This window comes from Rattus norvegicus, chromosome 11, assembly GCF_036323735.1.
Source record: "Rattus norvegicus strain BN/NHsdMcwi chromosome 11, GRCr8, whole genome shotgun sequence".
NCBI classification, from domain to species: Eukaryota; Metazoa; Chordata; class Mammalia; order Rodentia; family Muridae; genus Rattus; species Rattus norvegicus.
Window position 1 is genome coordinate 29,510,685 of NC_086029.1, and position 24,615 is coordinate 29,535,299.

The 24,615-nt window shown below is 36.5% G+C and overlaps 1 long non-coding RNA gene across 16 annotated transcripts in view; it reads left to right on the top strand.

Annotated features, from left to right (window-relative positions):
* LOC103693508 (uncharacterized) overlaps positions 1–24,615 on the top strand; it is a 490,050-nt gene that overhangs the window by 214,895 nt on the left and 250,540 nt on the right. For 14 of the 16 annotated variants that reach the window (XR_010056223.1, XR_005491062.2, XR_010056221.1 and 11 more), the window contains one exon: positions 1,001–1,048. The exons of 1 other annotated variant lie outside the window; for it this stretch is intronic. This is a non-coding gene — a long non-coding RNA (uncharacterized LOC103693508). Of the gene's footprint in view, positions 1–1,000; positions 16,310–24,615 lie in introns of all 16 variants that reach the window. One more of the 16 variants, XR_010056233.1, reaches the window with a different exon arrangement.

Consider the following 24,615-nt stretch of genomic DNA (forward strand, 5'->3'; position numbering starts at 1 on the left):
AGGTCAACAGAGGAAAACATGCTTTCAACTGCCTACGTTAACATTTGCTGTCTGAGAAACTGGGCTAGCTCATCGCCCATCTTGTTAGTCAGTATTTGCCATTTACAACAGAGTCTGAATGTGATCTGTAAAACCCCCAAATCTTCACGTCATTTAAAATTATTCTAATTTTGACATTCTTCAGAAAGAGGAAAGCACGACAGGTTGCCAAATTCAAAACTATTACGAAGAAAAGTGGAGTTAGAATGGTTTGGCTTGTCCTAAGTGCCTGACAATCTAAGGGTCTAGCTCAATTTTGCATTCCATTACGGATGTCATGGATAAATGATTTTGGATAGATAAAAAAGAAAATAAGAGTAGAAAGAAATTATTTATAAAAATCATGTAAAATTGTTTTAAATTTTATTTTACAACTAAAATTTTTCTTAAAAGTTGAAAATGAACTTGGAACGATGGATTTAAACTTGCAATTTAACATATTAGATTTTCATGTCTTAGTTCAAAGTTATGTTTTAAAAGTTGTTTTTCATTAGTAAATTAGTAATTCCTGTGATTGAAAAGGTATTCATATATTTAAAGACATTGAACAAAGTGATATACGGAATTTTATGCATTCATCTGTACACCAATAATTCATTTCTAAAGTCATTTTACCATTTGATAAACAGTAATCATGGAAACAAAAGTACAATTTGGCTTCATAGAAACCTAAATATGTTGGGCTTGTTTGAAAAGTTTAATTTGTATTCTTATGAATTTTCAGACTTAAGCAGTAAATGGTCAATGTTTTAAATTTTAGTAGTAAAGAAACCAAGTATATTTATATTCAGGGTGCTAAATTTGGCAGATGTTAAAAAGTGGAATTTCTAACTCTAATAGGAATCTTATTTTAGTAAGAAAGCTTCAGTTTTAAGTCCTCTTTGCAAATAAATGTAAACACGTTAGATACTGGTTTGGGAGCATTCTTAAGGCTGATATTATTTATTTCTTTTCTGTTCAGGTACTGATTATTAATGTGACTTTATGAAAGGATAACTGCAAAATAACAGTAAGTCTTAAATACTTGCTAGTTCTGGGATTTAATGTTGCATTGTTATACATTGTATGTCCTCTTGGGCAGCTTTCCCCATTCTAATTTTATAGGTCTGTATAGGATGTAAAAACTGAGGCAGACCCTGGACTGTAAGGTACTTGTGACAAGCTGACACACTTTAACTCAACGTTTATTTATAATGGTTTTGAACGGCAACCTGCAGTGCAGTCTTCTTTATGAAGAACGTGAATGAATGTAATTGTCTTCCATTCTGCCGAAGGCTTTATTTTACTTTTGGAATAAATGGTTTCAAATTCAGTGACATTAAAGCAATGCTAAGGTATTGCTTCCCTCTACTGTTTTGAAAATTATAATATTCATGCTGGAAATTGTTGTTGATTAGATCTACTAATTAAACATAATAAAGTATGATAATAGCAGTCCTTTCTATATTGTTATTCAGGGACTCTTCTTAGTTGCTATGATTACAACTTATCTTCACACGCCACTGTATTGGATATTTTTGGAATCATGACTCCTAATATGGTTATGATTTGTATTAAAATTTACTTCTGGCAAGGACAGATGATACACAGATAGATAGATAGATAGATAGATAGATAGATAGATAGATAGATAGATAAACAGGTAGATAGATGATAGATAGATAGATAGATAGATAGATAGATAGAATACATATGATAGATGTCAGACATAGATGGATAGATAGATAAGATATATACATAGATGAATGATAGAAGAAGGAAGGAGGAAGAAAGAGGCAAGCAGAGAGAAAGAAATTGAGAGAGAAAGAGAGAGAGAGAGAAAGAGAGAGAGAGAGAGAGAGAGAGAGAGAGAGAGAGAGAGAGAGAGAGAGACCCAGGTACAGTAGATGGTAAAATACTGCACCTTTTATTTGGAGCTGGGAAATAAAGTTAGGACGTCCATGTGTGAATAAGTACTTTACCAGAGAGCGATATTCCCAGTGCAAATCACTAAAATAACTTAAATGTGTGTTTTGGCTGAATTGACCTTTCCTTTTTATAAAATGCTGTTTTATTTAAACAAATTTATGTCCACTCCTGGAATTAAAATGTTCTTTTCATTCATGAAATATTTCGCCCAAATATACTTATTTACTCAAAAAAGAGAAAAGCAATGTCAAATCAAAAGCAGGCAATAAACTTAGATATATGAATATGTACACACATTTGTGTGTGTATTATAGAAAAGTGTGTATGAAATGTAATGGAATATCATTAAGTATTTTATAGATATGCAATTCTTTGTTATAGACAACATAATTTTAAAAAGAATCATAAAAGTTTATAAGCAAATTGTTTAAGAATTATACAAATATTTAAATACACACAATTATAATTATATATAAATATATAGCTAATCATTGATAAAACTCAAAATAAACATGGATAAAGAAAAAAGGCATAGCCAAGTGTGGTGGCAGATGCTTTTAATCCCAGTACTTGGGATGCAGAGGCAGACAGATCTCTGACTTCAAGGCCAGTATGGTCTATGAATGAAGTCCAGACCCTGTCTTTAAAAAATAGAAAAAAAAATTGAGTTGGAATTTTGATAAGGATTGCACTGTATCTGTAGATTGATTTTGGCAAGATGGCAATTTTTACTATATTAATCCTACCAATCCATGAGCATGGGAGATCTTTCTATCATCTGAGAACATCTTCAATTTCTTCAGAGACTTGAAGTTCTTGTCACACATAACTTTCACTTGCTTGATTAGAATCACATCAAGGTATATTTTATATTATTCATGACTATTGTGAAGGGTGTCATTTCCCCAATTTCTTTCTCAGGCTGTTTATTCTTTGAGTCAAGGAAGGCTAATGATTTGTTTCAGTAATTTCCTCAGATTCTGTACTTATGTCTCCCATTTCATTTCTGATTTTGTTAATTTGGACACACTCTCTGTGTACTCTGGTTAGTCTGGCTAAGGATTTATCTATCTTGTTGATTTTCTCAAAAAAAAATGGTTTTGTTGATTCTTTGTATAGTTCTTTTTGTTTCTACTTAGTTGATTTCAGCCCTGAGTTTGATTATTTCCTGCCTTCTACTCCTCCTGGGTGCATTTGCCTCATTTTGTTCCAGAGCTTTCAGGTGTGCTGTCAAGCTGCTACTGCATCCTCTCTCTCAAGTTTCTTTCTGCAGGCACTCAGAGCTATGAGTTTTGCTCTTAGCACTGCTTTCATTGTGTTCCATAAGTTTGGGTATGTTGTGCCTTCATTTTCATTTAAATTCTAAAAAGTCTTTAATTTCTTTATTCCTGTCTTGACCAAGTCATCACTGAGTAGAGCGTTGGTCAACTTCCATATGTATGTGGGTTTTCTGTTGTTTTTGTTGTTATTGAAGATCCGTCTTAGTCTGTGGTGATCTGATAGGATGCATGAGATTATTTCAATCTTCTTGTATCTGCTGAGGCCTGTTTTGTGACAGATTATATGGTCAGTTTTGGAGAAGGTACATGAGATGATAAGAAGAAGGTATATTCTGTTGTTTTAGGATAAAATATTTTATAAATATCTGTTAAATTCATTTGGTTCATAACTTCTGTTAGATTTTCTATGTCTCTGTTTAGCTTCTGTTTCCATGATCTGCCCATTGATAAGAGTGAGGCATTGGAGTCTCCCTCTATTATTGTGTGAGGGGCAATGTGTGCTTTGAGCTTTAGTAAAGTTTCTTTTATGAATGTAGGTGCCCTTCCATTTGGAGCATAGATATTCAAGATTGAGAGTTCATCTTGGTGGATTTTCCTTTGATGAATATGCATACTTATCTTTTTTCATAACTTTTGGTTAAAAGTCAATTTTATTTGATATTATAATGGCTACTCTAGCTTGTTTCTTGGGACCATTTGCTTGGAAAATTCTTCCATTCTTTTCCTCTCAGGTAGTGTCGGTCTTTGTCTCTGAGGTGTGTTTCCTTTATGCAGCAAAATGCTGGGTCCTCTTTATGTATCTAGTCTGTTAGTCTAGGGTTTTATTTTTAATTGGGGAATTTAGTCCATTGATATTAAGAGATATTAAGGCATAGTGAATGTTGTTTCCTCTTATTTTTGTTGTTAGAGGTGGAATTATGTAAGTGTGTCTCTCATCTTTCAGATTTGTGCAAGAAGATTACTTTCTTGCTTTTTCTAGGGTGTAGTTTTCCTCCTTGTGTTAGAGTTTTCCATCAATTATACTTTGTAGGACTGGATTTGTGGAAAGATATATTGTACATTTGGTTTTGTCATGGAATGTCTTGGCTTCTCCATCTAGGTTAATTGAGAGTTTTGCTGGACATAGTAGCCCAGGCTGGCATTTGTGTTCTTTTAGCGTTTGTATGACATCTGCCCAGGATCTTCTGGCTTTCATAATCTCTGGTGTAATTCTCATAGGTCTGCTTGTCCTTTTCCCTTACTGCTTTTAATAGTCTTTCTTTGTTTTGTGTATTTGGTGTTTTGAATACTATGTGATGGGAGGAATTTCTTTTCTGGTCCAATCTATTTGGAGTTCTGTAGGCTTCTTGTATGATTATGGCCATCTCTTTCTTTAGGTTAGGGAAGTTTTCTTCTTTAATTTTGTTGAAGATATCTACTGGCCCTTTATGTTGGGCGTCTTCACTCTCTTCTATACCTATTATCCTTAGGTTTGATCTTTACATTGTGTCCTGGATTTCCTGGATGTTTTGAGTTAGGAGCTTTTTGGGTTTTACATTATCTTTGATGGTTGTGTCAATGGTTTTTATGGTATCTTCTGCTCCCGAAATTTTCTCTTCTATGTCTTGTATTCTGTTGGCGATGCTTGCATCTATGACTCCTGATCTCTTTCCTAGGTTTTCTATCTCCAGAGTTGTCTCCAAATGTGATTTCTTTATTGTTTCTATTTACATTTTTAAATCCTGGATGGTTTTGTTCAATTCCTTCACCTGTTTGGTTGTGTTTTCCTGTAATTCTTTAAGGGATTTTTGTGTTTCTGCTTTAAGGGCTTAAACATTTTTACCTGTGCTGTCCTGTATTTCTTTAAGGGAATTATTTATAGCCTTCTTAAAGTCCTCTATCACCATGAGATGTGATTTTTAAATCCAAACCTTCCTTTCTGATGTGTCTGGATATCCAATATTTGCTTTGGTGGGAGAACTGGGCTCTTACGATGCCAAGTAGTCTTGGTTTCTGTTGCTTAGCATCCTGTGCTTGCCCTCACCATCAGGTTGTCTCTGGTGTCAGCTTGTCTTGCTGTCTCTGCGAGTGGCTTAACCCTCCTGTAAACCTATGTCAGCACTCCTGTAGACCTGCTTTCTTACAGCAGGATCTGCATAAAGAGAGCTGTGGAACTGGTTCAGCTCTGGGTGCAGGCAGAAACCGGAAGTGACCTTCCCAGACTGCTCCTGGGTTTGCGTGTCCTAAGGCATGCAGGCAATGTTGCTTAGAGGAGAAGAGTTGGTCTTACCTCTGCTCTCAGGTGTCATATCTAGTCTTTAGAGTCTTCAATTGTGCATTCATAAAACAATCCTCATGGATTCTGTAATGTTTCAGAACTTAAGTTCTATCACAGTAGTATTACTAAGCTAGATCATGTGTTTGTGAAGCTTTTTCAGAGTAAGGTTAAGAGAATTGTGTGTATTGTAGGAGCAGGGAGTACTGTTATCTTTGAACCTAAATCCAAGGCAAGAGATGAGGATCAAGCAGACTTAATTTCACTGATGCATGAAGACAAAGTTGACAAGAGTGAGCCAGTTTAAACCATTCATATTTATTAAGCACTTACTATGAACCAGATACCTTTGAAAACATTATGGTTGTAGCAGTGAATAGAAGACCAGAAAGCAAGTTTTTACATATAAGTGGGAAGTAAAGAAAAAGTGGAGAGAGGACAAATATTAAATAGAAAATAACAAACCAATATTCTGATAAGTTGAATACATAAAAAAATAAAGAAAATGGATAAGATGCTATGGAAAGGGTGTAGCATTATTTTGGTTGGGAAAACTTTTGAAATTGATAGCAGCTGAGGAGAAAAGTGAAAGTAGAAGGGGGGTATGTTGTGATAGTTATCCTAAAAGGAGCATTTTACAGAGGGAAAAGACAGGAACAATACCATTTATTTGTACAGAATAAAGAGACTAACAGGAAAAGGTGAGCCCCTGTTGTGCCATGGAGAAAAACATTTTCCTTCTTTCTATAACATGTATTCATTTCTGTTTGGGTTTGTGTGTGTATGTGCGTGTACATGTGCATGTGCGCTTGCGCGTGCGTGTGTGTGTGTGTAAAACTGCATCATCAAACTGGTATAAAGGTGGGCTCGTGGAAGTCATAGGACCTCTTGTAGGTTTTGATTTTCTCTTCCATCTTGTGAGTTCAGTGGATCAAACTCCAGCCATGAGTCTTGGTGGCAAGTTTGTTTACCTGCTGAGTTGTTTTTCTGGTCCAGAATTACTGAATGTTAGTTAAAATGGAGGCCATTCAGGCATTTGGTTGAAGTAAATGAATTTGTCTACATTTTAAAAATTTCACTATGTTAGATAAAAAGCGACTGAGGGAAGGGTGAGGAGTTATAGTAGTTCATCAGATAATGTTTATAGTAGGTGCTTATAAACAGAGAGAATTATAGTGAGTGATTTTAGTTTAACTTTTAAAATAATATTTTTATTCTTTGAAAGTTTCATACACTTACGTAATGCTTATTGGTCACATCTAAATGCCACCATCTTCAACTTCCTATCATATACCCACTTGTCTGCTCTCAAACCTCACATTCTTTTATTTTAATTGTTATTGGTATTAATAGTCCCATAAGTTTACTTACTGCTGTTCATGTAATGAGCACTCACGGGGGCATGAGCTATCAATCCACTGCCATATCCCTAAAGGATATCCCTACTCTTCCTCCTCTGGTACCCACCAACAAGACCCTTTTCTTATTCATGATGGAATTGTGGTCTGGAGCAGGTAATTCAAATGGCCATGAGATCATGTGTGGGAGAGCCATTCACAACAGCATTAAGTGAAATATGGATTCTTTAATACAGTGTTGGTATGTGGCAAGCTCAGAGTTAGTAATTAGCTTATTTTCCTGACCATAGAACACTGGAGGCTCAATTTTGTTCTTTGTGAAAGTCCAGTGCTGTAATATGAGTATTTTTCTTACTACATAGCTCTAAGTACCAGCCAAACACATCATCCATCCTTGATAGCTAAATAAATAAAAAATATATTTTTAGAAAAGTAGAAATCTTTGTTATGGATAAACCAAGACAACCTAGATTGGACTGCAGGCAAACCGTTTCAAGTTTGATTGAACACAGCATCTCACTCTTCACTGTGGGTCCATTGCTTTAGCGCCCATCTCACTTCCCAACAATCTGTTTCTTCTAGGAATCAGTCTAGAGCAGGGCATCTTACTGCATGGCCAAGGTGCCAGGCACTTCTGAGAACTGCCAGTTACCCATCACAAAACAGAAGCACAAGCATTGAGTGTAAGCTTCTAGAAATTTCTATAAACCTCCCTTGACTTTGTGATTTTGTACATATTGGCTCAAATAATACATTACGCACGTCTTAATATCTTTTTTTCCCCTTTGTTTCTTGTTAGATATATAAAGCACTCAGAAAGAGATAGGTGAGCCTCTCTTCATGGTCAGAGAAGCACTGGCCTTGCACTTTCCAGTCTACTAAAGGTTATTATAGGACAGCTTGGTCAACATTAACATGTGTTTCTCACTTCCTGGAGCCTCAAGAACTACAATGAGGTTGCATAATTACATCCTCAAAGGAACTCACAGTTTGATTAAGAAGCTTCCCTTCCCCTAAGAAAATTCATGTGAAATCATTCAGAATGCGAGCAGTCATATTTAAATGCTAGATGGGGTATCAGTAGAATTGCATTTGTATGTGCTAAAATTCTACGTCATTTTATATGATCGCCTGGATCTCCTCCTATTACTATTTAACTTGATAGGACATTTTCTCATGGTGCGCATTGAGTGTTTATGAGGAGGATAGCTAGTAAAACATGAATTTGTCCATCCCATGTAATTTTTCCATGAAAATTCTGAACATTTGCACTTAGAAATTATGTATGAGTAATCTCATAAAAAAGTGAAAGGTCCTAAATCCTCAATAATAAGTTGTTTTTGATAGGTATGCTAAGGGGGTCTATTTTTCAATAAACAGCCACCTATTTTCAAGATCTTACCAGAGAAAATTATTATCATAGCTAGGAGTAAGATAGGCAAACAAGACTTTTTAATCTTGAAAAATTTGCAGAGCTTAATTTGAACATGACATCAATTTTAAAAAGTTTTAGTTAATTTATCCTAAGTCATTGTTCCTTCTATTAGAACCAGAGGCTTTGGAAACTTCACCCACACAAACTCCCTGTTTCCCTGTGCCGGTGACAGCAGGAACACGCTTTGTACTATTAAATTGTTGTTACTGCCCTCTAGTGGCAACAGCTAATCCTTGTTCTTTTTCTACCGATGTCTGAGCCACAGAAATTCAGAACCTGAAGGGCAGGCCACAGCTAGGGTACTGCGAGGAGTTAAATAGGAACCAGAACCTCGTATCATGTATTTCAGGAGTTTGTTCAAAGAATAAGCTGGGTCTCTGTATGGGGAAAAGAGGAAGGAGGTTTCATCCATGTATCTGATTGATTCGCCATATGAAGCACCACATTCAAATATCATTTTTCAAAGAATACGGTTTTCTCTTTACATGTTTGAAGGCAGGTGGCTTTCCATTTCCTCAGAAAATGACTCTCGAAATTTAAGATAGCTTATATGATATGTGCTCAGAAGTTACAATGTATACCGTATGGTGGGGATCTATCCAGATTCAGGCTGTAGGAGCTAGAAATCCTACCTCCTGCCTCACTGGTGATGATGTTCTCAGGCTGTTCACAGTCAGCCAGAGTTTGAATAGCTAAAACCTTGGATGGTTGACCAGAGAAATTTCAGAAGTGAAGACCTATCGTAGAATAGTCTTTATTGTGGAATTAACTTATAATGTGACGAAGCACTCCATTCAATGATTTATTAAAAAAAATATCAATTTATTAGATTTCTACCTCACTTCATAGGTAACCTTGAGGGGATACTAAAAAAATTGAAGCTTTACTCTCATCATTTGTGTATGTACACACTTAGAATCATTAGTACACTTGTACAGTCAGAGAAGTATTCATGGTTCATATAACTAAATAACCTGAAATAAAACAAATTTATATGTTAAGAGAAAGTCATTACAAGTTTGCATTATATGGAGTGCATAGTCAGCAATAAATGTCAGCATTGCCAATGGGTATCACGGAGCAAATTTACAGGCTCATGGGAGCAAACGCTCTGGAAGGTTTCCTTCAGCGCAGAGACGATTTTGACATTTCCATAAAAGAAACTTAATATATGAATCCATGAGAGGTGTTACCTTGAGGTTTGACCGAAAGATAAAATAAATAAGAAGTCAGAGAATGATTCTGTAATAAAATTCAGTTGAGCGTGGGTACATGAAGAATGACATTAAAGGAAAGTTGGGATTATTTACTTTTCTCTCTTACCGTTACCTCGAACCAAGAGCAGATGGGAAGGGAAACGCGTCAAGTTCAACATCCAATTCACATCATGCCATAGCACATATAAACCGTATGAACACAAAAGAGCAAAGACTCTGGGTAAATATAAGGTTTTGTGCCTTCTGTGGGGAAATGGGCCATAAAAAATATCTATTGTTTTGCAAAGAAATCATATTGCACGTGTGTTTGAATTCTGTAATCATTGTGCTGTTGATAATTTTATGTAGTTTGAAAGCTGTGTGGCATCCATAGTTCGAGATGCATTATTAAAGTCAGAAATGTATTCATATGTGTAAAGTTTTAAGTAAAAATAGAAAGTTTTTACCAATGTAATTAGAAGAAAGGGCATATATTGATCTGAAAGCATTTTTTTTCATACAGTTTGTCCCTAAGTTTGTATGAGTTGATGCTTCTCAAATTTTGAAACTAAGGTTTAATGCTTTCTCTGGAGTGTACTAAATTTCAACTTATCATGTATTGCTACTGAACCTTAAAGTGACATGTGACATATTAGAAAGACATATTATGAGTTAGTATCAGAGTTGCTGTAACTAACCAAAGTTGGTACTACTAATTATGTGGGCTGTCAATATAAAGGTTTTAATTCTCTTTCTGAAAATTCTTCCTTCCTCTGGTGTTTTATAAGTCGGTAGTTTTGGTCGGCAGCCTTGGGGGTTGGGAGAACAGCAGGAAGATGAGAAGTCAGTGCCGTGTATCAACCTTAGGCAGCACAATGCAGTCTTGAATACGATTATTAGACTTTATTTATTGGATGATGGAATTCAGATTCATGCTGTCATAAAAGGATCAAGGAATTACTGGATTCTGTACCCAAAAGTGCATTTCCAGTGTCTTGTTCCTACAAGCCCGATTCTCGGGGCACATACACAAAAGGGAATTGAAAACCATATACTTGTACGTTTACAGTCATAGAAGCATTATTTACAATAATTCCCAAGAAAGGGGAAAAAACCCAAATGATCACTGAGGATAAAGCTGGCATATACAATACGTACTTGAGATATTATTCTGCCTTAAATAAGAGTGAATGTCCTATTCACATGTTTTCATATGAAGGATCCTTGTGGCATAATTATATTAAAAAAATCAAGCCAGAAATATTGTAAGATTCCCACCATCTGAGGTCCATAGAATAGTCAAATGGATAAGGAAAAATACCAAGGGTAGTGGTTACTGAGCTAGAAACAGCAAATGAGACTCGTGGGTTAACGGAGCATTTCAGTGTGGATGATGTAGAAACTCTAGACCTGGATACGGCAATGTAAACGGAACCATTCCACTGAAATACGCATTTAAAGTGACTGAGATGATTGACTCTATAATGTTTCATAAGTGTCTATTTACGAGGTCTCAGTGTTCCTCCTTATGGAGATTTCTTGTGGGGATTACGACAGAGCCTGAGACACCTGTTACTACCCTCAACGTAAAGCTAGAGGCGACAATTGTTTAGCTGATGGTGTTACTGTTTGCACATAGAAGATAAAGATTGAAAGCTGTTACAAATTGCGAGAAATTCAAGAAAACATTCCACTTTCCACTGAAGTCAAAATAAGCTTGAGAACTAAGCACAAAGACGTAGAAATACTTTAAAACACTCTATAAATGTAAGATGAGTCACTCATTCACTTCGCCTCCTTCCTGCTGTCATAGAAATAGAATTAATATCACCAGTTCTGAAGGAAACTGACATTTCAAAGCAGGGCATCGGCATCAATGAAATTCTCGAACAATAAATTGACAAAAACAATATGCCAGTGAATTAAACAAAGACAAAAACAAAAGCAAATCTACGAGCAAAACCAAAATCACCAACTCCCCTACGTAATACCCTCATCTAAACAATTCCACGTGCAGTGCCACTCGCTCCTTACTAAGCACTGAAAAAAATATAATTGTGAAGTTTCATAACTAAATTAGAAATTGCAAACTGCCAATTGAAGTAGAGAATATGCCCAGAAACACAGGAGTGTTGATAAGTGACACAAAGCAAACCAAAGTGTTCCTTTGTGATTGGCTACACAATGTAGTTAGTACCAAGCAAGTGTTGAAAATTTTGCATATTCTTCATAATGGCCTTTTTAGCACATGAAGAAACAATGGGATGGTGCTTAGTCCACAGTTTACAAGTTTTTTGGATAGAAATTTTTGGACATAAATATTTGCATCAATTAGAAGTCATAAATAATAAAGTAGAAATATTCTTAGATTAATGCATATCCGACAACATGGGATTATGCTAGTTTAGGAGTGATCATAAATGAAGCTTGGAGCAAAAGATGAATTTTAGCTTCTCACAATAACGTCATTGAAGGTTAGAATGGCGGTACATGCCTATGATACCAGCATTTGTTGTTCGAAGCAGGAGGACCAGAAATCAGAAGACCTCCTCAGCTTCCTTGATGGTCTGGGGTCATTAGGAGCAACTGAGTCCCTGACTCAAACAGGAACAACAGAACATTTAAAGCAAACACAAGACTCTTTGGTGTCTTCGCTGGTCCGATGGTTTGTTTGTTTTTTCAGGTATGCTAGGAGTAGAGCCCAGGATATTGCATGTCATAGGCAAATACTTCACCAATGAGTGTAGACAAATACAATGAACATGTGGTTTAAAACTTTCTCTGCATAAGCGTTATTTTCACTGGACAAATGTGTTCAAGCAGTGGTCTCATTACCAGTCTGCCTTGTTGCTCCAGGTTGAATGACGTGAGGCGACTTTTGTCTCTGTTTACTCATCTTTTTTACATTATGAAAATGCTGGGAGATATTATCACTTTATAGCTCCTAAAAATTTTCGGAGTTTAGTTAGTATTTGGGGCTGAGTGTCCGACCATCTGCATTACTACTTCCCCAAACAAACTGGTTTGTTTTTCTACATGAGTGTGTCATATAACTCGTTATAACATGCTAGTAAGCCCTGAGATAAAACCATAACTGGTATTTAAAAGTTTGCTAAATTTTTCATCTTCCTGCCTCATGAGGTTGCAACATTTTATCTTATTAGCATGTAGGAAACATGAAATTATTTTATTCATTGCTGAATGCCACCTAAGAACATTTTCCTCCAAACAAATTGGCAATTTTGCTTTAAAACATGTATTGAACCAAACAATTAAAGCCATTTTTAGATCATTTTATCCTTTAGATTGTTAATATAAAGTACATTCAAGTCTAAAGTAAATCTTGTCTCAGGTAAAAGTTCTGAGAAGTAGCATAAAATGGTTGACTGAAAAGAATAAAAGATAAACTGAAAATTAAAACATCACTCTCAAAATTTAGGATGTACGTAAAGCAGCCAGTTTAAACACCAATAATTTTGTGCTGGTATCAAAAAGAAAGAATAAAAGAGTAGATAGAGAAATGGACTATAGGTCAGAATTCTATAAGTAAATCGTGCAATTAAAATTTAGATTTTCAAGTATCTGACAAGTACTGCCAGATATTTCCAATAATTTAATATTATTTGATCATCACTCTTAACTTCTAAGTGGAAAATTAGACTTTCTCAGCTGTTCCTGAAAACAGAATTCACCGTACAGTTAAAGCTGGTATTACTTAATCTAATATAATACCACTAAAGCTGATATTACTTAATCTAATATAATACCATGTTATTTTACTTTCAGAGGCTTTGGTATCAGCCAAACTATGTTTCAAGAATTTAGAATCCACAAAATACATTTCCTTTAAGGGAAATCACATGCCTCAGTACTACTGTAATAAACACTTCTAGAATGTATGCTATGGATGAATTTCAATAAGTAGTATCCCCTTCGTTTTAGATTATTTGAGGAAATAATGTCATTTCAAGTAGGAAAATCTGGATAATTTGGTGTGGAGAAGATGTCGGCATTTCTGACGTCCTACTTAATGTGGGTGTGGGTGGATACACTTCTAGCTGTAGAAATTACCAGCTATGGGCGCTAAAGCTGTAGACCATTCTAAAATGTAGACAGCACATTGTCTTGTTACATTCTAAGGAGTGGGATTGTTGTGGCATCTTGTTTACTGCCCTGGGGTATTAAGCATCCATTCATCCAGGGATCCAAGCTGTATGCACTATTTTTAGATGGCACATAGTAAGCATCGGGTTGTCAGACTGAATTTCACTCTATCCCACTGTTCATGCTTAAGTAAATTTATTTTACTTAATACGCAACCTAAAGTACAAGTGAAGTCGCGTCGATAACTCAATACACCAAAGAGAAGATGTAAAATTCTTCCTTTAAATAAGAAAGAGAAAGGTCTCAGCTTGGGGGAAAAACAGAAAACTAATCTGTGTTGGGATTGCTGACATCTCTGAGGAGAAAAAATGGCTTAAATGCTTGATGTCTAGAGTCTGTCACATGCTGCTAGGCAATCCCACTGATAAGGGAGGGCTATGGTTCTCTGACTTGCCTGACCACTATTTATTTCCAATATAATAAGGAATACTAGAAGACCAGACTTAAGATCTCAGATAGAATCCAGAAAAGCAATTATCAAACACTGATACCTAATAAATGCCAGCAGCTTTCTTGTCTGTTGCCTTATTGCAGACTTCACTGCCTGATAGCACTGGGCTGCCTTTTAATGCAAATGGGTATCAACTGACTCATTATCATATTCATCTGAGGTCATTCAGGCAAGCATTTTATGAGTCGTAGCCAGTTAGACTGGAAAGAGGCTTGTAGTTGGGGGTTGGTACTTTCCCCAGAGACTTGCAGTCTCCACATTACATGGGAACATTGCTAATGTTTTAAATGGCGACCTAGCACAATTTCTAGAAATCAGCTAGAATTGACGGCCCAGGTCAAATCCAATAATTAATAAAATATATTTTATACCAGCAAACAGCTATATACTGTGTTTTAATATTGATAAGACCCCCACACTCTCTTAAATTTTGCCACACCATCCTGCTAAATTAATTTTGAAACAAGTTCTCAGTTATTCCAAGCTGGCTTTCAACTTTCAATGTATCCAAAGAGGAGTGGAAACCCCCGTCTTTCTGTCACCTCACACAGTTTATATACTGCTATGGTTATCCTCCTAGTTATACATTTAAAATATGATTATTTGTTTAAGTATTTGAAAAATATAATTTTCTTTAAATACTGCTGCTACTTTCTACATCCTAGGGATGGCATTGACTTTCTCCTGGTGATACACTAAAAGACTGACGAGTCTTCACATGTTAACATCCTTGACATTTCTTATTTGAAGTAGAATGAGTGAACTAGGAATAGTATATTTTACTTGAGTCAGGTGAATGGGCGAAAAGTTGGAAGTCATTGTCTGCTACACCTTCACAAACAGCAGTGTATTAAGGTGTTAGAGATTCTGCTAAGGGACATGAAAATATTCATGGGTCCTTGTGAGTACTCAATTCATACATCCACCAGTTTCATACCATGGCAGGTCTGGAACTCTGTGTCCTGGAACTCACTATGTAGACCACGCTGGCTGCAAACGCATAGAGATCTGCCTGCCTCTGCCTCTCGAATGCTGAGATTAAAGGCGTGCCCCTACTCCTGACTTAATTTGGAACTCTTAAAAGAAATATGGGGAAGACTTTATAGTGTAAACTCAGAAGCAAGCAATAAAAAAACATTATATGAAACTGGTCTTATTTGAATCAAATCATTAAATCACGTTGGTAGCTCAAATTTGCTTGTTCATCACTGAGTTGGGTTCCTATTGGTTTCTATGGCAACCTAGATCCTTCCCAGTATGTTGGGTCCCAGAATTAATTTTTTTAAGGAGAAAAATAAATGAAGAATATTTACTTTCACAATACAATGAAATATTTAGTTAGGAAACCACAAAAAGAAAATAACACTGATAAGTTCTCAAAGTCCTTTAAAAACTAAATATGGTAAAATAAACATCTTTATACAGCTTAAATCTGTACTAACATTTTGGAAAAGAGTAAAATTATGATGAATTACTAGAAAAATTAAAATGTGATACTTGGCTCTAAATTCTGTTTTTCCAGTCATTTATTCCACTGATTATTTTATCACAATTTAAAAAGTTAAATCCTAAATTTTTTCTGATATTTTTCTTTCTCTGAGAAAATGGAGATTCTTCCGAAAGCCCCTACTCTCAGAACGTACCTTTGATAGTACAGCATTGCCAAGCACACATATAAGGAGCAGCCTTATCAGGGAAAGAGAGCTTAGAGACACTGAACACAGAGGGGTACACATATCATAGTTCCTGGAGTTTATATCTACCAGGGAAGACACATTGCTAAGAACAGAATGTATTGTAGTACATTCTTGTAAGTTCTGCAGAATGCAGCAGGGGAAAGGATAGGAAGAAGAGAGCAAATTGCCGGTCACTGAAGGACATTTCCTCTGAATCTGTTAACATCCATTACTTTGCGCAAGCAAATGTTTAATCATCCCTATTATGATTATATGCATGACGTCTATAGATGATGTCTATGGATGATGTCTATGCATGACGTCTATGCATGACATCTATGGATGATGTCTATCGATGATGTCTATGAATGACGTCTATGCATGACGTCTATTATCTGCTCATTTCTGAGTCATTGAACGAGATACGAAATTGTTTGAGTGGCAAAATCACTTATTTCCTCAGGTTATGACTTATTTTTAATGCTTTTATCTTTTTGGTTCTTTTTTTTCGGAGCTGGGGACCGAACCCAGGGCCTTGAGCTTCCTAGGTAAGCGCTCTACCACTGAGCTAAATCCCCAACCCCTTTTAACGCTTTTAAATACACTCTTTAAGTATAACTTATACTTTATAATTATGTAATATAAAAATGAAAAAATGTGTTTGGTTTGGTTATTGGTTTGTGTTTAAAAGATATTTTAAAAGTTATTCAAATATTTATTTAAAAGATATTTTACTTATGCTCCTTTTTGGTTTATTGTTAAATTGGGTTGGTTTTGTAAAGCACATTCCATAGATTTCCTGTACTCTTTTGGATGTATAAGACTTTTATTTTCTGTATAACAGAGAAGTAGAGATAGTGAATATTTTCAATAATATGGTAACTCGGTGACAACGACAAGTCGTCAACCACTTCAAGGCTTCTTTCTTTATCTGGCATTAAATCTAGAATGTTCTTTATGGGTAGAGGTTCCTAGGTTAACCTATATGATTAACCAATAACATTAGAGTAAATCAATTTGATATCAGCCTAATAGAATTCTGTTCCTATCTGAGATTCTGTGCTTTTATAGACATTAGTACGCAAAGTATAGGTAGTTTTTTATAAAATAAATTTAATAAGAAGCAGATTGAAGACCCAGTTTTGAAATGGTTGCACAAGGTTTGTGTATCTAAACGTGATCATCTGTTTTGGTGTCTGGGTTGATAGGCTTAGTCTGAGAGGAGACACTGAGGGACATTTTTGACTTCCAGTGTCTCTTTCTTCCTAGCTCCCTTTCTCACCTACCCTCTGTCAACATTTTTATAGTTGTCTTGCCTGCCCTCATTTACTTTGGAAAGCCATTCCCAGTCCCAGCCACAGAGCTGTTGTATGACTTGGTTTAATTGTTGATTATATAAATCAACAATTTATATATATTAATATATATATTAATATATATATTTCTTAAGGCTTGTACCTTTAACAGTCAAGGGTGAGAGGGTGAGTATTTTCTTCTGGTGTTCATCTGGTTTGCTCAGCTTCTCGCTGCATTCTGTGATCCTGGTTCATAGCAAGGAGTAGGGCTGTTTCTTGCCCACAAGTAATCTCAAGGGTTAGTTGTTCAACGAGCATTAGAACCCGGACTACCTCCATCTCTGTTCACCCTCAGGCTTTGAGTTGAGTCTTCTAGCCTCACTCATTTGCTTGAGATTTCACCATGATCTTTTAATTTGAATACGTCTTCTGATATTTATGATTATTCCACTAAACATTTCTATGTGTTCAATGCAGTAAAACAAAAACATCAAGTCATCAATGCTTTGCTACCATCATTCATATATGTAGAGAGACGGACAGACAGACAGACAGACAGACGGAGACTGAGAAACAGAGGCATCAGGATGTTAATATTTTTTACTAAAAATGAGATCCTTCTCACCCTTATAAGTGAGATTTTTAAAATTTTATCCCAATTATAAATCCTACAGGACATTTAAAAGCATTTTCTAAGAACATTCTAGTTCCATAAGTCAGTTTTTCAATGTACGCAGGGAGGTGTTTTATCATTAAAGGAATGGCCATTGCTCACAAGAGAACACAAAATACCCTATGAGAATTGACAACAGTTTCAATGACAAACGCCCTTAGTGGGAGATGACCTTCGTGCCTTCACTTTCCTCTGCCCTATTTCTTCTGGGTAGACATGAGCCAGCATCACTGGTCAAAGGATCTCAAGCTGCTGGGCTGTGGGAAGAAGACTCTGTCCAAGGCTCCATTATCTCTGCACTTACTAAGCCAGTCAAGCAGAGATCAAAGCCTAGAACATAAATCTCATTATTTAAGAAATGACTAGAAAACCTATGGATCTTCTCAAGACTTCCCCAGCATCCCCTCCTGGGAAAAACAGCATGTAGATTCACAGCAACATAACAACATAACATAAACAACAGTTGCAGAAGTCAAACTACATTCATTTAGGACTGTGAGTCCAGCTTTTTCAAATACTTAGTTTACAGATTTTTTAATGTAAGACCCTTTTGTATATTTTTCCCGACTAATAATAATTAACAACCCCGTGTTGCAATCTTAAAGGATACCAGTTTGAAATATTCATGTGCATTCAGAGTTTTTGACTAAACAAAAAAATATTTAATGAAATCAATCCTTCTAGACCTCAAATTGAAACCCAACTCACATGAAAATAAATGAGTTTAAATGAATATTACATACATATAAAAAGTCAAATCGGTGAAAATAAATCACCAGCAACGCTTCTGTTCAATTTTAAGGGATGATAAAAAGAATTACTATGCCATGGCTCATTCAATTCTAGCACTCTGGAGGTCCAAACGGGAAAATTACTTCAAGTTTAAGGCAACTCTTGCATACACAGTGAACCTACATCTCATGGGTTCCATTTAAGAAAAATACTCAAAATTCAAAAGAGTGAGAAATATGCCTGTATGGGAAAGTAGAAATGAAAACTTAAAAAGATGAAAAATGGCACACTGTACTTCTGCACAGCCCTACACTGAAGGTCATCAAGCCACTGATGGCCTAATGGCACCCAGAGGTTGGTCCGTAGTCACCCAATCCACAGTCACAATTTCGGAAAATGTCACGTTTCCAAAATGTTCCTGCTCCACTTCATACAATGATTTTGGTCTCCAATAGTTGTACAAAATGGAATAACGGATCCAGCTCCCCCTAGTGACCTTGTTACTCTCTCATTAAGGTGGAATTTACACATCTCCTCTTAGAGAACACATTTAGTGTTAAGAATACTAAAATATTATTCAAAGATATATTTTTCCTGCTATGGCATTTAATTTAAATATTTGCCAATCACTGTTTGTCTTCCTGTGATATCTGAAATACCTCTTAAAAGCCATCCAATTATATACATTTCAGTGGTAGCAAAATTAAAGAATTGTTCATTTTTAAGTGTTGATTTACTATAACTAAAATATTAATGAAGTAATTATATGCTTACCCATATAACTGTTAGTTAATACATTCTTCAAGTTCTTCCTCACTATACATCTGCTTTTACATATTGAATAGTGAATCACAGGATTCAAAAATAGTATTAAACAGCTCATGGGCATGAACTTAAGTAACTGTCCTCATTAGAACTTGCTGATGCTAAGAAGTGCTTGCTGACAGGAGCCTGATATGGGTGTCTCCTGAGAGGCTCTGCCAGAGCCCTACTGATATAGATGAAGATGTTTGCAACTAACCATTGGACTGAACACAGGGTACCCAATTGAGGAATTAGAGAAAGGAATGAAGGAGCTGAAGGGGTTTGTAACCCCATAGGAAAAACAATATCAACCAACTAGACCCCCCAGAGTTCCCAGGGACTAAATCACCAACAAGAGTACACATGGAGGAACCCATGGCTCCAGCTCCATATGTAGCAGAGGATGGAATTCTCTAGCTTCAATAGAAGTCCTTGGTCCTGTGAAAGTTCGCTTTCTCAGTGTGGGGGAATGCTAGGCTGGTGAGTTGGGGGTGGGTGAGTAGGAGGGAGAGCATCCTTATAGAAGGAGGGGGAGGGAGAATGAGAGGGGGGAGAACCGGGAAAGGGGATAATATTTGAAATGTAAATACATAAAATATCCAATAAAAATGCAAAAAAAAAGCCCTCGTAAAAGCCAAGTGAAGTGTGCAGAGTATGTCTGGACTCTATTTAGGCACAAAATCTTCTAGGTCCACACATGCTTTGGAACTAGAAGAAACAGAGTAGCATAATACATTGAGAACCCAGGTCATCTGCTGTATCTGCCAGTACACATGCAAGGGTATGCATGCCATGCTTATGCCCACATGCATTGTGAATGTGTGCACCTCACAATAAACGTCTGTGTTGAAAGCATTGTTTCCTGACAAGATAAATGAACATATATTCAATATCTGCTTCCATAAACAAACAAATAAGTGCAATAACCTCCCCAGAAAATGATCAATGCTTCTTAAATAGTACTCAAAACATTTTCAATTTCTCAAGATTATCATCTCTATCATGTTCTATCATTATTTTATATTTCTGTGGATTCTTATATGCATATTTATTGTCCTAAGGTTCAAACTAAATGTCCAAAGGATGTAAAATTATTAACATAATGAAGCCTGACAGGTTGTATAGCCAAGTATGGCCTGAATACAAATCAGGAGTTCCAGTTGTATTTTTAAAAAGTAAAAATGGGCTTGGGAGATGGATCTGTGGTTAAAATTACATGTTGTCAAGTTAGATCCCTGAGACTCACAGCAGGTTAACCTCTGACCTCCATAAGCATACCATGGTCAGCATACACACACACATACACAGATACACACACACATACTTGCCCCTCACCTCCTACAGAACACAAATACATAAGAATAAACATTTAATTAATAAAGGGAGAAGTAATAACATCAATTAAGTCACCAAGAACACATTAAAGTCATGTGAAAGTCCTCTCTCTATTGAGTAATTACTGGTCAACTTAAATTTAAATTTCCTTTATATAAGAGCATTTATATAAGAGCTCAGATTTGTATCTATTTTAAGTGTACATATGTTTATATATTCATGCTTGCATGCACATATTCATATGGATACCATATGGTTGCTCTTGTGTATTTTCTTTACTCTCTTTACCTTATGTTTGGGATAAGAGCTCTCCTTGAGCCTGAAGGTCATTGACTCTGTTAGGCTGGCTGGGCAGCACACCCCAGGGACTGTCCCATTTCCATTCCAGCTACACTAGGATGGGGTTGCAACTCCCACCTTTGTACTTACACTGCAAGTACTTTGTCAGCTGGGCCACTGCTCCTGTGTTCCAAATGTATGTTAAGTTGTTGTGTAATGCTGTTATTTTTGAAAATTGCCATTCAGTTTGAGAATGGACCAGGTATGTCTGAAAATTCACGGATTTTGAGCATGCTTTCAGCTTCCAACTGCGAATTAATGGTACTCCACTGGTCCTATCATGCTTGAATGATTCTAATGTCTTTAAAGAATGATAGTGGATAAATGTGTCTTTTAAAGGACATAAAATTAAGATTGGCTTCACAAATGTATTATCTCGCTAATGTGATGTCTTACATAGCTTCCTGTAAATAGAACCATGCTGACTCTTTGTATTGAACAACATACAAAATCCAGAGGGAATGTGTCATTGAATAGGCATCTCAAGGGTATCACAATAATTTTGCTAACCTACATGTAAATTTTAATATGACTCACTTTGAAGACTCTAATGTCTTAAAATAATTTATACATCTAATTGTTGATTATTTTAATGATACTTTCCAAAATACTGAATTTGGGGCTTGCTTGACATCTGCTTGTTCTGTGTCCTTAAGGAATTTAAAATGTTTAGTATCATTTATATATATATACATATATATATGTATGTATATATATGTTTATGAAAGTTCTGTACTTGACCTTTCATATGCCTTTAATAGAGGTTAAATTCTTGTAAAGCTTTAATATTATCCTATAAAACAAAATTTTATAAGCTGGCAGCCAATATTTTGATACCTCAAAGCACATGGCCACAGAAGAGTTTTGGACATTAGTTTTGTAGCTGTCAGGGTGTCCCACTCTCAGGTTTTACACTTTGCTGACATCTTTTACTCTGTTTATCCCCTCGCAAAGAGGACATTAAACGTATTTTGATGTTAGAAGAATAATACACAACTAAAAATCAATGATATCTTTTTTTTATTATTAACTTGAGTATTTCTTATATACATTGCAAGTGTTATTCCCTTTCCCGGTTTCCGGGCAAACATCCCCCTCCCCCCTCCCCTTCCTGATGGGTGTTCCCCTCCCAACCCTCCCCCCATTGCCGCCCTCCCCCCACCAGTCTAGTTCACTGGGGGTTCAGCCTTAGCAGGACCCAGGGCTTCCCCTTCCACTGGTGCTCTTATGAGGATATTCATTGCTACCTATGGGGTCAGAGTCCAGGGTCAGTCCATGTATAGTCTTTAGGTAGTGGCTTAGTCCCTGGAAGCTCTGGTTGCTTGGCAAATCAATGATATCTTAAGATACTTTTTCAGTTGTGGAGAAAATCAATTCTGATTGGTTGAATGATTAAAAGGATATGATATAAAAATTAGACAAAATATTATCATCTTTTATTTAGATTTTAGAAGATAGACTTTTAAGTTAACCTTGTACAGACTCATAGATTGATACTATTTAAGGCAAGTTATCTAGGAAGAACCAGTGCTCCCACACCTGTCCTTTACAAAACTAATAATGGTTAACTCATAAAAATGCACAGAATCTTTTGAAGGACCTTGAACTCAAGGGGTGAAGCCATTGTTCACTGAGTCCACATGAAAATAATAAGTACTAAATATTGAGAAAGGTACATCTTAGTTAAATGTCTTTTCTTGGGCCCGGAGAGAGCTCCATGGTGAAGAGTACCTACTGCTCTTGCAAAGAGCCTGGGTTTTCTTGATGTCCACTGTCTCACAAGTTTCAGGGGGATACAAGGCCCTCTTGTAATTAAGGAACTAATTAGTTAGCAAGTCTTCAGGTGGTTTGTGTAATGAAAGGTCCAAGTAACCAAAGTAGTTTGCACGTACCTGGGACATAGGCACACCAGTAGGTGCACACTCAGTGCATGGGGGTGAAAACTGTTCCAGTGGGTTGACACTGAGAAGCAGTTGAATTTGGATTTCAGGAAATCCTGAGGAACACATTAATGTAAAGCTGCCAGGGTTTCATGAGGAAGCAGAATGTTGTAGATGATCTCTGTCTCTTCTCCATTGAGGAAGTCATTTCTTGCCTTCCTTTAAGTATGGTTAATATAAACAGAGACTCTGCTTGTAACAGGAAATGAAAAAAAAATACCCTCTCTGTTTAAGGTGTGTTCATACTTTATTTTTATGAAGCAAAATAGTCGGCATGATTTTATTGAAATGTCTTAGTAAATGGCACCAGATTTGATCTCAAAATTCTCTAATCTCTAAAAACAGGGCAAGCACTGCAAGGAATATATTCCTGAATTTAGTCAACATTGTATCTGATAAAGGAAAGGCAGCATATGAACATCTATCAGTTGATTAATAAAATTTATGTGGAGGCTAAAAACTTTGGTATATTCCTATTTTCCTGGCTCCCCTTTTAGGCTAGGTAGTCTATAACATACTCTCCTGTCACAGACTTGAACAGAGCTGAGCTATTTGGTGATTCCCGTTACATTTCTTTACCACAAGCAGCAAGGAACAAAAACGTTCTGAATTAGGGCTGCTCGTGAGGCAGCCTTCGTCATTTCAGCCAAACTGAAACCATCAGTATTTAAAACTGTGGTTCCACTGTGTAAGGCTCAGGCCAGTCTAATGGGTTCACAAATGTATTCAGAGGTACTTTATTTTTTTTTTTATTAACTTGAGTATTTCTTATTTACATTTCGAATGTTATTCCCTTTCCCGGGTTTCCGGACCAACATCCTCCTAACCCCTCCCCCTCCCCTTCTTTATGGGTGTTCCCCTCCCCATCCTCCCCACATTGCCGCCCTCCCCCCAACAGTCTAGTTCACTGGGGATTCAGTCTTAGCAGGACCCAGGGCTTTCCCTTCCACTGGTGATCTTGCTAGGATATTAAATGCTACCTATGAGGTCAGAGTCCAGGGTCAGTCCATGTATAGTCTTTAGGTAGTGGCTTAGTCCCTGGAAGCTCTGGTTGCTTGGCATTGTTGTACATATGGGGTCTCGAGCCCCTTCAAGCTCTTCCAGTTCTTTCTCTGATTCCTTCAACGGGGGTCCTGTTCTCAGTTCAGTGGTTTGCTGCTGGCATTCGCCTCTGTATTTGCTGTATTCTAGCTGTGTCTCTCAGGAGAGATCTACATCCGGCTCCTGTCGGTCTGCACTTCTTTGCTTCATCCATCTTGTCTAATTGGATGGCTGTATATGTGTGGGCCACATGTGGGGCAGGTTCTGAATGGGTGTTCCTTCAGTCTCTGTTTTAATCTTTGCCTCTCTATTCCCTGCCAAGGGTATTCTTGTTCCCCTTTTAAAGAAGGAGTGAAGCATTCACATTTTGATCATCTGTCTTGAGTTTCATGTGTTCTAGGCATCTAGGGTAATTCAAGCATTTGGGCTAATAGCCACTTATCAATGAGTGCATACCATGTGTGTTTTTCTGTGATTGGGTTAGCTCACTCAGGATGATATTTTCCAATTCCAACCATTTGCCTACGAATTTCATAAAGGCATTGTTTTTGATAGCTGAGTAGTATTCCATTGTGTAGATGTACCACATTTTCTGTATCCATTCCTCTGTTGAAGGGCATCTGGGTTCTTTCCAGCTTCTGGCTATTATAAATAAGGCTGCGATGAACATAGTGGAGCATGTGTCTTTTTTATAT